This window comes from Protopterus annectens, chromosome 3.part1 (assembly GCF_019279795.1).
Source record: "Protopterus annectens isolate FY-2018-M chromosome 3.part1, PAN1.0, whole genome shotgun sequence".
Taxonomy (NCBI): domain Eukaryota; kingdom Metazoa; phylum Chordata; order Ceratodontiformes; family Protopteridae; genus Protopterus; species Protopterus annectens.
Window position 1 is genome coordinate 941462480 of NC_056732.1, and position 17880 is coordinate 941480359.

At 34.7% G+C, this 17880-nt stretch overlaps 1 long non-coding RNA gene across 1 annotated transcript in view; it reads right to left on the reverse strand.

Annotated features, from left to right (window-relative positions):
- Positions 1-415: 415 nt before the first annotated feature.
- LOC122798310 overlaps positions 416-17880 on the reverse strand; it is a 50980-nt gene continuing 33515 nt past the window's right edge. The window contains exons 2-3 of the long non-coding RNA XR_006364241.1: positions 4396-4573; positions 416-3299 (exon numbers count right to left, since the gene is read on the reverse strand). This is a non-coding gene — a long non-coding RNA (uncharacterized LOC122798310). The remainder of the gene's footprint in view (positions 3300-4395; positions 4574-17880) is intronic.

Here is a 17880-nt window from a genome sequence, read left to right on the forward strand (position 1 = left end):
AATGCCAACTTTCATCAACAGCTCATCTCTGTAAGGAAAATAAGTTTGCACTTCAGGTGGTACACTACATTTCTTTGACGACCTTCCAGCATTAATGAAGGGGTTGAGCTTTTGCAAAATTGGATCAGTATTTGTATGATCTCTCAGCTCAAGTCTCATGGTAGAAAAATAACGCACTTCAATGACATCAAAGTCAAAATTCTCTACATTAAGCTGTTTCATTGTATTTCTGGGCAAACTGGATAAGGTAAGATAAAATTGCTACAGTGGAAACTGGGGTGTCAAAGAAGAAATACTAAATACCAACACAACAGCTCAAATGCCAAAAGGCACTTTATTCCAAAGCAAAGCTTTCAGGTAGAACACTATTCCAAAGCAAAGCTTTCAGGTAGAACACCCTTCTTCAGTGGTAATACTCTATATTAACAGTATTCACTTTAAGTAAGAGCAAATTTAAAATAATATGATCACAGTCAGCCTATCACACACATTCCCTACCAGTTAAGAAATACAAATGCTTAAAATGGATACTGTTACACAATTAAAAATATCTACATACATATAAATACACATTTAAAGATTTTGCTGCCGTCTTCTAACTAATACAGGTTTAATACTCACAGAATTATTCAGACCAGGCTTAGAATCTGCTGCAATCTGATAATCCATTCATATTCTTTATTCTCCAGTATATTATTTATATTGACTCCCCTGGCCTCTTTAAAGACTACATTCATAACCCTAAATCTAAAATAATGTTCTTAACCACTAGTCATAATGTGTTTACTTAATCCGTTTGTTCAATTTTCCTGGGAATATTGGATTTATGTTCAATGATTTAATTTAATTTTCCAGTGGTTTTACCCACACAGAATGATGGACACTTAACACAGGTAGCCAAATAGACCACATTTACACTATTACAATTTGAACAGTAAAACACATATTGTTTGTGAATTATAGGATGAACAAACAAATTATTATGTACTAAGATGTCACTGCAGCAACTGCGATTCATACATTGGACTGTTCCAAGCTTATTCACAGAACTGTTTTTCTCTAATGATTTAAAATCCTTATAGCATAACCTCCTTTTTAAAATGTTAAAGTTTCTATATGCAAAGTTAGGTTTATCATCTTGAATCCTTTGTAATTATGGCATTGCTAACAAAATGGCCCAGTTTTTACATATTATTTTCTTTACTTCTCTAGTTCTTACATTGAAAGTAGTGGTATACCTAATCTTATTTACAATCTCTTTTACCAGGCATTCAATACCTTTTTTCCATTAAGAATATAGGTTTACTTATACATGTCCTTTCTTTACAAACTTCTTTACATATTTTCCCTATAACTACCGGATCATGACTACTACTGACAAATTCACTAGACATTTCTTTCTTTTTTTTCTGTAAATTTACTGTCTTCTATGTTTAATCTACTAATGCTAATAAACTGTGCTTTCATTATACTATTAAAAATGTGAGGTGTGTGCATACACTGTTTATGAACATAACGACTAGCATGCACATCCTTCTTATGAACACTAGTTTCAATCCTATCTTCCTTTTTTTTCTAATTCTACATCTAAGAATGTTATTTTCACATCAGAACTTGTCATTTTAAACTTCAAGAAGTCAGTTGAATTATCCAAATATGAAATATATTCTTTTAACTCTTCTTATGTTCCACTGCATATAAGAAAACAATCATCAATATTTGATAAAATTCAACTTTTTTGTTTAATGCATTATTCTCATTATAAATAAATTGCTTTTCCCATTGGTGCAGCGCCAAATTGGCATAGGTGCTAGCCATGGCAGTCCCCATGGCCACACCTGCCAATTGCAAAAAATGTTTGTTATTAAAAAGAAAGATATTTTTCGTTAAAACTATGTCCAGTAACACACATATTCATTTATTTTATTTATTTCAGTTTGATTAACGGGGAAGTCCACTGGGCCAAGAAGTACCCATTTTCAGTGGAGGCCCGGGGAGAAAAGCTCCAAAAACATATATTTTCTATCTCTTTAGCAGGCAAACTTATTTCAATGTTAAGAAAGTCATGAATAGCCTCAATTCCATATGTATTGGGTATCACAGTGAACAGTGAAGTTATGTCCAGTATAACAAACATATAGTCTGTTCTTTCCTTTTTATTAAAGCACTCCTTTAGTTTTATTAAAAAATCAGTTGCATCATGAATAACACTAGGGCAACCTTGTAAATAATTGCTTAATCATTTTTGCAAAAAGATGGAAATTGGTTCAGTTATCCACCCCTCTCCTGAGACTATAGGTCTCAATGGGGGGGTTCTCTAGTGATTTATGGACCTTAGGTATGCCATAAATTTGTGGTATTCTATGGCAAGCAACTGTAAAATAATTAAATAAATATATATCTATATCATTGCTCAACTGTAACTCATATATTATCATGTTCATTTCTATAATACATTTTTTAACATCCATAAACATAACTTTCTTAAAAGTCCCAGCATCTTACAATAAAAAAATTCAGTGAAGACATATAATCAGTTCGGTTTATATTAATTGTAGCTCCCCCCTTATCTGCTTGTTTAATAACTATGTCATCATTTCTCTCCAATTGTTTCAGAGCTTCAGCTTCAGCAACAGTTAAATTATAATATTTATTTGTAGTATTACTAGCATACAATTGTCTCAGTTCATTCTCACATACATTATGAGATGCAGTTATCATGGGGTTACTTATTGGTATAAACACACTTGATATTTTACAGTGCAATGCATCCATTACATCTTCTTTTTTAAACAAATGTTTAAGGTTTAGAGTCCTAACAAACATTTTCAAATCAGTCAATGCTGCAACAATGTCATCCGATGCACTTGGGGTAAACTTTAAACCTTTCCCTATTAAGGATCTTGGTGCTTGTGTTAACACAAAACTAGACAAGTTCACTATACCTTTATCCTTGTCCATTAATGACGAGCTGCTTGTTGCAATGTATAGGGCTGTTGTTCCTTCTTTTTGTCCTGTTTGGGGAGTTCATTGCTTGATGTTGTAGCAAGCGTCCTCGTAAAGGATTCCTTTGTTGTATCCCCAGCTTTTCTGGCAAATTTAGCTGAAAACATGCCAGAGAGCCAGAAAAAGATGCTTTTATGTTGCCATTTTGCTGTTCACAGTTTAATCCTGATGCCATCGTAGCTACTAGCAGTTCACTTTTTTGCTTTCTTGTTTGAAAGCTCCGTATTCAGCTGAGGGGAAGATGACGCAGCAAGCAGAGGTGGAAATTGTTCTTGATTAGCCTGTCGCAAAGACTGTAAAGGTGAAATGGCCTTTTTATTAGTTATTTGAACTGTTTCTTTCTTACTGGCTGGCAGAAACTTATCCAACTAGTACATTGGCCTATTTTGTTTTAAAGGTGGTCTTTTATGAATTTCAGTCTTGGGCCAAGAGAAAATATTGCCCATTTTAAAATCATTGACATCTCTTGATAACTTATGTTTCTTAGTGGCTTCAAGCCTGCTATCAAGAAGCTGTAATCTGTCCAACATATTCTGATACAGATTAGTTAAATTTATAAAACAAGGCATATTCAAGAAGTCATTTTCTAACTTAATAATTTCTTCCATTAGTTCTTTCTCAATATTTTAGAAGAAATCATTCATTAAACACATATAGTCCAAACTTGATCTTAGATTTAGCTGCTGCCACTGTTTTAATAACTCTGGATAGGTATTTGCATATGAGGGCATCTTGAGGATACAAAGGTCCCATGGGACAACCCCCAGCTCCAGATAAGCTAAAAAACTTAGCCACTGCAACTGGAGCTTCTTAAATACCTCTTCTTTCTTCTCTAGTAAATCAAGAGTCTTTTCAAAAGCATCTGAAGACAGAGCAGTGGCTCCCATAGATGCAGGTATATTAGATACAGCTAGCAGCAAAGGTTTACCTTCCTTGGATAAAAAGTTCTTAATAGACTGACTTGTTTTTCCTTTTCCTTCCATTATGCTGACTGTGAGAACACTCTTATTATAAAAGTGCAGTGCCCACTGTAAAAACTAACACCAGAATGTAAGATAAAATTACTACTGTGGTAACTGGAGAGTCTTCGAAGAAATACTAAACACGAACAGAACAGCTCCAATGCCAAAAAGGCACTTTATTCTAAAGCTTTCGGGTACAATACCCTTATTCAGTGCTAATACTCCATATTAACAGTATTCTCTTTAAGTAACAGCAAGTTTAAAATCATATGATCACAGTCAGCCTATCACAAACACACCCTACCAATTAAGAAATGCAAATGCTTAAAAACCATAATATTATACAATTAAAAACATCTACATACATATAAATACACATTTAAATATTTTGCTGCTGTCTTCTAACTAATACATGTTTAATACTCACAGAATAATTCAGACCCGGCTTAGAATCTGCCTGCAGTCTGATAATCCATTCATATTCTTCAGCAAACTGTAATAGTGTAAATGTGGTCCATTTGGCTACTTGTGTTGTGTCCATCATTCTATGTAGGTAACACCACTAGAAAATTAAAGGAGTGAATCACTGAACATAAATCCGATATCTGCAGGAAAATTGAAACAAATGCATTAAGTAAACACATTATGACTAGTGGTTGTAAAATTTGAAATACAGTACTTTACCTTAATTAGCTGGAAACAATGTATGCCATGAGACTGAGAAACAAAAGTCTTAGGTGTCAGTCTCTGCCTTATGAACCAAGTCTTGTGCACTGTTTAGCATGAATTCTCCAAACACTGTTGTTCATTTAATAAGGTTTATTAGATGTTCACAATATCGGAATACTGCCCTCATTAACAGTATTGATAAACAATTCAAATTGCTGTACATCATTCTGATTGTCCTGAACAACGTAAACTGACATAATCTCTAGATGACCTGTTTTCTGTACTCATGCTTGAGTGTTAAACATCTTCTCTGTAGTATCCTGAACACAGCATATTATATTCTTTCTTTCAGTAATTTTCCTCTACTGACTATATCCACACCCCTAGCCTTGATCCTCAGGCTACACCTTGTTTTTTAGCTTAACTTATCTCTTGATTCTTTCCTTGAGAAAAGAACATAACAAGAACTTTTTGCAATCTTCCCTTGACAAACTGTTATTTCAGCAAGGTCAACATTTAGTGCAAGATTCTTTGTTTCTGCTTTCTAAAATGTATGTATAAATGAAACACCATTTCTAGCCTGTCTAATGTCTAATAACTACTGTACAATGAAAAAACATGATCTAACAGTTGCCCCTGAGGTCCCTTGACAAAAGTCTACTGGGACCTACTTCTGTAGTTACCTTACATTTATATTGCTAACTACTGTATTTAGCTTTTATGCTCCTTGACTTATAATCTGAAAATAAAATAAAAAAAAATATTTGGTAAACATGGAATTTTAATTTTGACCACTAGGTATCACTTGAACATTTATGCCCTGTTTGGATTGAAATCTCTTAACTTTATTATTTGAATAAACTTGTAATTTTAAATTTGACGACTAGGTGTCAATTGAGCATTTATGGCCTGCTTGGATTGAAATCTCTTAACTTTATGATTTGATTTCATATTACCTAGATTTATAGTCTTTAGGGTATTCAAGTGTGAGTGATATATTTAAAACTTGTACATTATTTACCCCCCTTTTTCTGTAGGAAGAGGTCTTGAAAAATGTATTTGTATAATGTACCATGCTTTTTCTGAAACTGGCCCTTCTCTGCAACAAAGGCTTTCTTAACTTTGGGTTAGTCTGCAGACATATTATGCACTCCTCCTGAATTGCTTTACCTTTATTTACTTTCTTTTTATTAAAAACTTATACTTTATGATAGGCAAAAATTCCTGAAAACCTGCATAACTTAGTAGCTGATGGTTGTACTTTCTTATCTGCTTAGCCAATAATTTTGGCATGTAGGGCAGAAGTGCCCCTTGTTCTGTTTTATACACATACAACCTTACTCCAGGGACTGGGCTGGTAACTTTGCATTGCGCCCTTTTATTAGCATTTTCCTGCATGTCTTGGATCTTTGCCAGATTTAACTGTTGAGCCGACTTGGCTCACCTTTGTTATACCTTTTATCTTAATTTTCTTTCACTGCATTGGATATAGAGGAAATTCCCTTCTTGGCAGCATTTCTGCCACATATTTTATAGCCTATCAAGCATGATGGCTATTTTCTGAAGACTAATTGAAATCTGCACTAAAAAAGACAACTTTATAAATGGTCTTGAAGCATAATTACTACTACTTACCTTTTTTAATCTTTTATGAATATTTATGAACTATAATACTTTACTAAAACCTATACTTTATGTATTTTATGTCTATACCTTTGCATTGTCCGTTAGTGTCCTTAATTCCTGACTAATGTAAAGTGCACTGCAATCTGTAACTTAATTAACAAATTAAGCCTGCCTTGTTATGCCTTGACTATTGCTATCACTACCTATTATTTACATAATAAGCCTGTAACAAAACAAATAATTCTGTTACTTAATCCTTAACTAATGACTGAATAATGTAATAAGCCTGTTACGAATAAGTCTGTCAGTTTACCCTTAACTAATGACTGAATAATGTGAAGTATTTTAAGATTTAACTGAAATATACTATACTGAACACATAATTGAATATGAATGTCATATTCTGAAAGTTGACTGATATTTACATTAGCATTTACTGAACATTTAAAAAGAGCTGTGTATATTTTGAAAACTAAACTAAAAAAAAATAAATAAAAGCATAACTGAAATTGGTACATGTTATATCCTAACTAATACTAATAATGTATGCTAATACAATTTGTCTGAAACATGAGAACATTTTGAAAATGTTACCTGAACACAAATAAACTGAAATCCATTTGAATAGAGATAGACTGCAAACTACTACTAAACATGAGAACATTGTCTAAAAACATTCATACTTGCTTTAAGCATTGAAGAAATAATTGAAACACATAGTCAGTTTCTGTCCCACAGTTCTTTGCCAAATTTTGCTCTGCATTATTCTAGTCACTGATGAAGTAAAGGAAGTTCTGCTTTAATGCTGAAATGTCCTTTTTATAGTTAGGCCTTTTAAACCTCTTCTTTTCATTTCTTGCTTGATTGTATTTAGTATTAGGTCCTTAAAATAATATAGCATTGCTTATTGCCCTGACTTTATATGTTCTACATGACATGCAGCTTTAACAACTATAAACTGGCAGCATTGCTTGCTGTGCTGACTTTATTTACATTTTTTCATGAAAATAAACATACATTTTTCTGCATGAAAAAGCCATTTGCTGCTAATAAGCTCTTGCAAGTCTGTAGACAAACTGATTTTTTTACATTAAATTTTAACACAACACTTAATTTTGACGTAATTTTTAAAATGGTACTGTCACACTGAGACTGTAACAAAAATTCCGCTATTTTCTTTCTAGGCTTTATTTAAAAATCTAAACTCCAAAGGCTTGCTGTTGACTGTAATTACCTTTGACCTTTTAAACCCTGATAGCATGAAAACTGTCATGAGTAATAAAATGTATGGTCTACCGTCCTTTTTATTTTGAAAATCTGGTATGTCACTGGCAATATTAACCTGAACTCCAGCATACTTTTTATTATCCTTTGGGCTTGAACTTTGTACATTACTTACGTCATTTGCCCAGTCATTAACCATAGTGGACTGCCTTGTATTTGAAAAGCTAACAATATTTAAATCGGTAACCTGTTTAGCTTTATTGGAAACAACTCGAACTAAGTACCAGCTTTTACATGCTTGTGTTTCCATGTTCAGTATTAACTGTTGGGATTTACTGCTACAAAAGCAGTATTAAAATCTGTTTCTGTCTCACAACTAAAATGGACAGCTTTCCTAAGGTCTTGGCTGTAGCAAATGCATTTAATTTGATAGTTGTAAATGAAAATAATGTAACACTGTACATTATCATCAATTAGTTTTAACTGTTGAACTTTTTACATTTTGTCTCGTGACCCTTAGATTTTAACAGACTGTTCAGTGAGTGAAACTCTACCCACTGTCTCACCATAACCACTTCTTTAGCTGACGTTATTTAACTGTTTATTAGTACTGAATGCTGCATGAATGTGTTGTTAAAATGGAGGCCATATAACATAATTTAGCTTGCTAGGCTGACTGTAATCTCAGCTCATATGCTTGGCAAACTGCTATCTCCATATGAAACATTTACAGTCTTAAACTGATTACATAATGTACTCTTTTATACATAGGATATGAATTTTTAACTGTGCTGTCACTTTTACAATGTAGCATTGACTTTAAATTTTGCATTCTGTAAACTAGCAAACATTATTTTGTATCTGTCTATATTACAATATTGTTTATGCATTGCAACACTTTAATACAAAGCTCTTAAAACAATAATACAAAAACAATTCATTTACCAACTGTAACTGCAAACCCTTTATTCTGCTAATTAATTTGAATGTTAGTTCTTATATACCTCAAAACATAGAGGCATACGGTTACCCTTTTTCCTTGACTGACCACACCCAATATGTGTGTCAGCTGAACTGGAACTTATTTTATATTTATCCCATAAATCTGCATGTTTTTTATCCAACTGAGCTTTGACTTTATTCTGCATAGTTTTCAGAACTTTTCTTGCTAGTCTGACCATTGGACTGACCTCTGGGTCTAACTTTATTGAATATAGAACTGGAAGTTTGCCTAATGTGTCATCGAAAGAAGCATACTCTGAGAAAACAGCTTCAGTAAAATTGGAACTAAGATATGTGCTTGTATGATGAACTTCTTTGCCAAAGGAAAGCAGATTAATTCTCAAATTGTCTCTGAGACCCAGTAATGACTGCACAGGTCTTCGGATTACAAAGAATAGGAATCTGCAGCAGTTCCTAGCCAAATAACATGAAAGTACTACTGAGCCTTCAGTTTGAATTTCTTCACCTCCATAAGCAACAAGTTTCACACAAGTGACCACATTAAGTTGCTCATCAGCTCTCACCTTAGCAAATGTGTCTGCTGACATAACATTATACTTTGAACCAGTGTCTACTTTGAGATCAGTGGATTTACTATTGATATGGACCGAATAAAATACTTTGTTCTTTGCCAGCAATTTTACTGCATCAAACTTTTCACCAATTATTGATGCACCATCCACACAGAAAGCAGGGCTGGAGCTCTCTATATGAACAACTTGCTTTTTTAAGTGACCTTCCTTTATAACTATGATTTACTTGATTTGCAAAACTTTTGAAAATGGTTCCATTTTTTTACACTTGTGGCATTGCTGACCAAATGCTAAGCACTTTTGTCTTTTAGACTCATGATTGGCACCACAATTGTGACAGTTAGCAATAAACCTTGATGTGGGTTTTGATGACTTACCCTCATACTGCATTGAACATATCTTTTTCACTGAACTAGTCTTGCTGGAAAACTATGGGTTTTACCTGCCACATTCGCAGGGGTTACAGCAGACATGTGGTTAGACCTGCTTCTGCTAGCCATGTACTGCATGCTGTCTACATTTGCTCTGGAGCCTGATGAAACAATGCTCTTATCACTTGCTAGCATACTTGTGTGCCTTTCTGTAACTTCATGGACTTGACAAATCTCAATAGCTTTGCTCAGCATTAAATCACTGTCATGAAGCAAAATCATTCTCACTGCAGCACTATTAATACCACACATAAGCCTGTCCTTTATTAACCCATCTTTTAAGTCACCAAACCTACACGTTTTAGCTTTGTATCCCAGGTCAGTAATATAAGCTGCAAAGGTTTCTCTTTGCTTTTGATCTCTTGTGTAAAACAAATGCCTCTCTAATGTAACATTTGTTTGAAGGTTACACATTTCCCAGAATTTGCGTTTCAAACACCCAGGGTCTTCCCTTGATTCAGCCTGTACAACAATGTAACAATTTCCCCTTCTCTTTCATATACTGCTGGTGCATACACACATGAATGATCTCTTTAAATGGCATGTGACCAACTAGGTTTAACAAAATGAACACCCTGGTGCATGCATATTTTTCAGAATAAGCAGCTTGTATAAAATATTGTACTCTTGCTCAAATATTCTCCAATTTTCTGCAATATTCTGATCAAATTCAAGTGGTGATGGCTTTCTAAATCCATCTGCCATGCCAACAAATTGCAGAAAAACACAATGCAACCCAAGTCCACTTGTAACTGTATGAACATGCACACATATACTTCATATGCCAGAAATTTATGCCAGTTTTTGTAACTATGCCCAATAGAACATCAAACATCTGAATAACTGAACTTTGCAAAATAAGTCTCCTAGGCAGAAGAATCCTCTTGAAATCACTGTATTATAAGAAATCACCTCTTATCAGTGTAAAAAGCAGTTTGCTATAACTGCACTGTGCAAAGAAACTGGCAAAAGAAGCTCAGACTAAGAAACATTTTGAAGTAATTGCACTTTGTGAATAAACAGTTCACAGCACACTGAAACTTTCCCAAAATGGCTGTTCTTTGCTAAATAACTCTTTACAGTGCAAGAAACACTCTAATGTTGGCACTCTGCAAAAAGACACACCCAGCACAAGAAACTTTTTGAAATGGCTGTATTTTGACTGCACTTTATGAAATTTTTGCACTTTGCATACAAATAAACTCTTCGGAATAAATGCACCATAATAAGCACATACTACACACACATTTTAAGATACGTTGAATAACTAATTATGCCCTGAATAGCTTCAGTCAATTCAAAATAGTAGTTTATGCCAAAACACAGTATTTTGCCAAAAAAAAATACAGTCACCTTGCTTTATTTATGCTTAATGTTCCCTTTTTTTTGCCCTTTATTATATTTGTTTTGCTCGTTTAATCTCTTTTCATGCCCATTCTAGGTTCATAGGTTCATAGGTTGGTACTGGGCTATCTGCCCGAAGGCATATATTAGCCCAGCCACGTTGTGCGGTATTCACCACACCTTTAGTAGTTTCCTAGACCCTTGTACTAGCAGCTAGTACCCTTGGCCCCTATCTAGTAGTGCTGTTGGTGTGATCCCCGGTGTGAACTTTCTGTTACCCATCCACTCATCAAGGTTCCTCTTGAAGAGTGATAGTGAGGGGCTCTGTCTTATGTAGATCGGGACCCTGTTCCATAGTAAGGGAAGTTTCTGCGAAGGGAATCTATCCCTCCAGCATGTTCTATTCATTGTTGTGTCATTACACTTTACTTGTGCTCGTTTTACTGTAAACATATTCGTTTTACTTTAAACATGCTCATTCTGCAATTTTAAGGTAATTTAAACCCCTTTTGTGCTTTTCTGATAATTGTTTTGTCAAATATTTTAATTTTAAACATTTAATTAATAAACTTTTTTGCGCCTGTCACAGTTTAATAATGCATTCTATGCCCTTGTAATGCTCTGTTTTATCTTTTTTATAAATAAATAATTTGTGCAAGTTTTCATTACCTTTGGTTCATTTCTGACCCTTTTTTTATTTTTGCTCGGCTCTTTTAGTTTGCCTTCATGGATAACTCTGCTCCTCATAGCTCTGAAAAGCAGTCTCTGAAATTCCAGTTCTGACACTATGTTGCTCATCTGGTCAGGATAAAACAGATGAGAATTTGTGGGTTCTGTTCAAGCAACTTTATTATATAGAAACACATCAGGATTGAGGCTCAATAACTTTAACTTAGATAAACATATAAACAAACTAGCTATCACACTCATGCATGTGCACTGTCTAGCCACACTCTCAAAATTGCACTGAAGCTAGCACATGCTTGCTATTTATATACACGTGCTTTCCTTGAAATGCTTCTTAAAGGTACAAGACACACACACACACACACACACACACACACACACACACACACACACACACACACACACACTATTCTACACCTATAAACCTATAAACAAAACCAATTTTGCTCAGCTTTTGAAGTAGTAACTGGTTGTTAGAAATTTCAAAGATGCAATGAAGAGCTAGGAAAATGGCACCTATCAGTAGCTCTTTTTCCATACTGCTACAGATTTGATTAAGTAATGCATACAGTGAGGTTATTGTTCTGTATCTGGAATGGAATCTATTCTGTTTGGCTCTGAAAATTATATATATATATATATAATATATTATATTATTTAGCTATAGGACAGGAGTTTCCAGTTGGCCAGTAGTCAGTGACTATGGTGCCAGTAACCACATTGATGAGGGATAATGAGTATTTATAAATGGGGGGCATTGATTTAAAACTTAGGGTAACACTGAATAGGTTCTTCAATAGGTGGTTTAGAATGGTACCACCTACTCTTAGAAATTCGGGGTGTAATGTGTAGAAATCTAAGTTTTAATGAGGATGTGCTTTATCTAATAGATCTTGAATGCCTTTCTTTTTTGGAAAATGTTTTACATTAGAAGGAAATGTATTTGTGTACTTTTTTTTTTTGGTGGTGGGCAAGGAAATGTTGTTATAGATATTACAGGAATTATAAGGCAACCTGGCCATGAAGCCATTTTTACCTTGACAATACAAACCTTTAGGATTTGCCACTCTTTTTGAGGAGATTGAGGGCAGTCATGCCAGAAGTGAACTTGTGAATATCCATTCGGTCATCCAGCTCTTTCTGAAAGGCAGGCAGTGTGTCACACTGCTTAATTTGGAGAGGGAGCTTGTTCCAGAGAAGAGGTGGGCACAGCCTGACAAATCTCTCTCATTTCCAAGTCTTATTTATTTGTTGGAGTATGGTAAGGTTTCTGGCCATAGTGCTAGCTGGACTGTGATTTAGTAAGCTTTAAGAGTTCTTGGATTACTGGATCCCTTATAGCCCTATAAGGGCCTGGACTGTGATTTAATGAGGGATAAGAGTTCTTGGACTACTGGATCCCTTATAGCCCCAAAAGCAAGGCGCAAGTCACGCTTAAAGAGTCTATATGAAACTGAGTACTGGGACAAAACCTCTAGTCTTTTCTTGTAGATAAAGTCTTTAATTATGTATATTGGATAGAATGAAAGTTCATTACTGACATGGTAAGAATCACCATTTGGTTTCATTTGGATCTACACAGAGTGATTCTTCTTACATTGTGATTTACCATTTGTCATGTTGTAGTGAGATTGCCGGACTGTCTGACATGTACTATATATATTTACATATACTTACAAACAACATGGTGAGACTCAAAAAATACTAAAAAAATATTGATAATCTTTATTGTAAGTATACAAGTTTCTCTGATTCTGTTATGCAATTATTTAAGAAGTACTAGCCTATTTTTTGGCATATACAACATTTTCTTGTTTTCTTCATGATTTATATTCATTTTGTTTTTTGTTTTTTTGTTTTTTCTTTTTTGAGTTGATCTTAGTTTAAATGACTGGTTTGTATTTAGTAAATGTGTTAGTTTATATCCATCCATCCATCCACCAATCCATCCACAACCTCTTTTTCCCATTCATGGTATCAGGGTGTCATTTCAATAGTGACAATCATCTAGATCCAAGTTTTATATACATGCAGACAAACACACACACATACACACACATGCACACTTCCCTTATTTTTTTCCCTTTGCATGCCCCTTTTACAGGGACTTAATAATATTTGCACTGTAAGGTTTGTAGATATCTCTAGTAAGAAAGATCAGTTCATCCCTTCTGGTAACTTTAAAGTTAGAAAATATTTCACTTGATCTGTTATGGTAGTTTATCATATAGTATGTTCATATAATCGTTTTTACATTAGTAAAACTATGAGAATGATTAAAACAAGGTTATTAGAACATAACATATTAAGGATTGTAATAATCAAAATATGCCAAATTCTGTCGATGAACAATTTTGGAAATCACATGGTAGTAAATTGGATTAATTCAAGTTTTTTGTTATGGCACAATTTAGCCATCAGTTAGAAATACACTAAGCAGTTGTTGTTGTTGTTGTTGTTGTGTCTTTCGGCTTTTCCCGGTTAGGGGTTGCCACAGCAGAACTCCGGTCTGCTAATGATTGGCAGTAGATGTTTACATGCCGAGTTGCCTGCCCTGACGTACAACCTTCAACAAAGGTACACCCATCCATACATGTCTCCACACAGAAGACGCTCTAGCTGAGAATTGAACAGGACGTATTACTGTGAGGGAACAACGGTACCGCAGCACCACCACCGCAGATCAGAAATACACTAAGCAGTATTTATCTATATTATTAGATATAATATGGTACTATGGCACTTAAATGGTTATATAATTATATGCCCTTTACAGCTTTTTATACATTAATCAGTTGCAGTAGGTGGTTCTGCATAGTATTTATTTTAATCAGTATTTATTGTATGACCTTAAAAAAGTATGTTAACTCTTTTATCCAGCTATGTTTCCAGTGTTTTTTTTATTGTTTTTATAGATTACATTTTGCCAGTAAACTGTTCTAAGCCTCTGATCTTTTTAGTTATAAACTTCTGGGATCTCTCATATTCCATGACAGGCTTAGTAAGATATATCCTAAAGAATGTATTTATTTATTTATTTATTTACATGTGTTAACCAGGTCATGTCTGACTGGGCAAGTAGCCCATTTTCAGCAGAGACTCAGTGAGTAAAGCTCCAGTACATTAACAATTTACTATAAAACAAGAAGTTATAAAATCAGTATTAATAAAATTGCAATTAACAATACTGTAGTTAACAAAGTGACTAAAGAGACTAAATAGTTGAAAACAAACAAGTAGTAGAACATATTACAGAGTTATTAGTAAATAAGCAAGTAGTAGAACATAAGTCTAACAGGAAAGCAAAACAAGTTAGATCTAGATATGGGATATTGGCACTAGCTGCAGGAGAGAGGTACTAGAGAAAGGGAGTTGTGAAGGAATATGGGAAAGGACTTAACCAGGTGAAATACAGGGGCATATTTTACTCAATGATGAGTCTACTCTGAGGAGAGTACAAGGTGGTGAGGATTTTTTTAGATTTGGGAGATATACCTTTAGCTATGAGTGGTGCAATGTAAAAGAATTTCCTAACCACTATTATGAAGTGACAATCAAAAATAAGGGAGCTGTCCACCATGTACCCAAGTCTCTCACAACATTTTCATTTTGAAATGGTGGGCTATCTGTAAGTATATGATATAAGTCAGAGCTGGGGTGTTTACCAAATGCTATAATGCTGCTGTTTTTGGCAATGAGCTTGAGCCCACTTTTAGTACACCAGCTGTTGACAAGTATAAGCTCCTGCTGTTGTGCATGTGTGTCAGAGGAGGACTTAAAGACTTCTAGTTTACAATTGTTGACAAACATCATTAACCAGCGATATTCAACTGATAATTAAAGACGGGAGAAGTAGATACCAAACAACAGATATCCCAGAACTGATTCCAGTTGGGCTCCAGTGGTCACCTTCATGTTTTCTGAGGATGGTCCTCCTACTCTCATAGTATGAATTCTCCCTCTAAGCCAGTTGGCTTTCTGCCTAATCACACAAGGGTCAGTTTGGAGTTTATTCAATGTGTTTATTATATTTACATGTTGTATGATATCAAAAGTCTTGGCAAGGTCAAGGTACATGATGTGGGCAGCTTGTCTACAGTCAACAGTCTAAGTAACCCTCTCAAAGATGTTTAAAAGATTCATTAGACCACCCTTGACAATGCCAAACTGCTAGAGTTTGACTCTGATAAGACTTTTGTTGTCAAAGCTAATTATATTCATTATGATATGTTTTATGGTTTTACATATCAGATATGTAAGGCTGATGGGTCTGTATTTCACAGGGTTTGAGGGAGGGCTAGACTGGCAGCATTACAACAGTTATGTACCACTCTGTGGGATAAAGCCAATTGTTAGGCCCAGGTTAAAGAGTTTGAGGAGTGGGTCTGTCAATGATAGCTAAGTTTAGTGCAATTAATTAGGCAACCTGGTATGTTATGAGACTTTATGGATGAGGTATTCTTTGTTTTGAGGAATGCCTTCAGTAAAAGCCCCCATTATGATGATAGGTGGGTTTGGAATAGATATCTCAGTGTTGAAGATGGCACTAAATTTATTAGACAGGATGCTGGTGATATCCACTGGGTCTGAGTAGTAGGTACCATTGTGACTAAACTTGGTTTCATATTGGGTGCTATTTCTTATTTTTTCTAACATAACTAAAGCAGGATGTCTGGCTGTCTTTGGCTTCTCTGGCTAGAAATTCATAAGATGTGTTCAGTTTTCTTATGTCTCTTTTTAGCCTATTTAACTGTTCATTGTTTTTCTTACTTTGGAGATTGTTGGTTCTGTGATATAGTTTTATGAGTTTCTTTTATTATTATACAATTTATTAATGTAAGAGGACTACAATGCAGGTTTGCTTTTAAACCTCCCCATTGGTTTGAATTAACTGGTACTTGCCAATCTGATACACCTGTCTAGTCGGAGTAAAATTTTTTGCATAACTGTTAGCATTATCAATTTTTTTTAATTTCTCCAAGTCTTTGAGCTTCAAATACCATGACAGGAATGGACCCCATTCCTAAGTCAAAGTATGATTAAAGCTTGCAAAATTACTATTGTTTCAATCTTTGATGTTAGCCAAAAGTGGTCTTCTCAGCACCTGCAGTGTGGCCACAACTGACTCCTTCTACAATGCACATATTATTACATGTATTAGTAGCATATCTAAATATGACTGTAAATTATTTTTCGAGACCCACTGCTCCTACTACTATACGAGCTGTCTGGGTATACTTCTTCCACACTACCCTCATTTCTGTTTGCAAATCCTGGTATTTTATGTCTTTGCATCTCTCTGTACATAAGACACTATAATCACTGGGTGTATCAATTTCAATGATCAATGCTATTTTTGTGTTTACTTAATGGACTACTATAACTGTTTTTCTTGCATCTGTTTTTTGAACTGCTAGTAATGGGTGATCCCATCTGATAGAAACTTCATAATTTTCTACTATGCTTTGTGGCTCATGTTTCCAATGTTTCTCAACTACTTCATCATTGTAATATCTGCACAATCCCCTGTACAACAGTGTTGCCATGTTATTATGCCTTTCAGTATAAAGGCCCTCTGCCATTAGTGTATCACATCCTGCAACAAGATGCGGGACTGTGTTTTACAGAATCTGCATTTGCCTGTTTCTCCCACATGCTCAATGGACTTTGTAAACCAACTTGTATGTAGCCCACTGTCCTGGGCGGCTAATGCTAACCTTTCATCTTTTGGTTTAAATTCACCCCTTCTTAACTAGTCCTACTTCAGATCCTAATCAACATGAGGTTGTTCCTGGAGTTTTCTGTAACTTGTATTACATTTATGCCTTTTCCACATTTCTTGCCTTCATATCGGATTCTTCTCCTTTATTTCTTTAGTTTGTGGCACATTCAGTTGCTGTACCACTTTTGTCTACTTCTGGTTTGGTTTCCATTCTCACTTGGCACCAGTATGCTTCTGCCAAACTAAGAAGGAAAGTCATCTTAGATTTGTTCCCTTTATGTTTCAAAGCTTCTGATATGTTTGGATCTGATGAGGTTTGCAGATATATATGCAGTCCTATGATTACAGATCTATACATGTAATCACTTTCGATGATGCCCATACTTCCTTCAGAGTAAGTGATACATAATCTTGGAATACACTGACATCTGATAAGTGTGAAACATTTTTCTTGTTTTCCTGTCCAACTGAACCTGTGTCTTTTGGGGCAAGTCAATCACCCAAAACTATAAGTTTAAACAAGAAGAGCAAATTTGTTTATAGCTTGGACTTTGTTCCTAGATGTCAGGAATGTTTTCAGTATCAATTTTAGTCTTCAAAAATAATGCTTAATGAGTTTTGTTTGCATTTCTTCATGTTCATTGTCAGTCTTTTATCAGTTCCCAAATATTAAT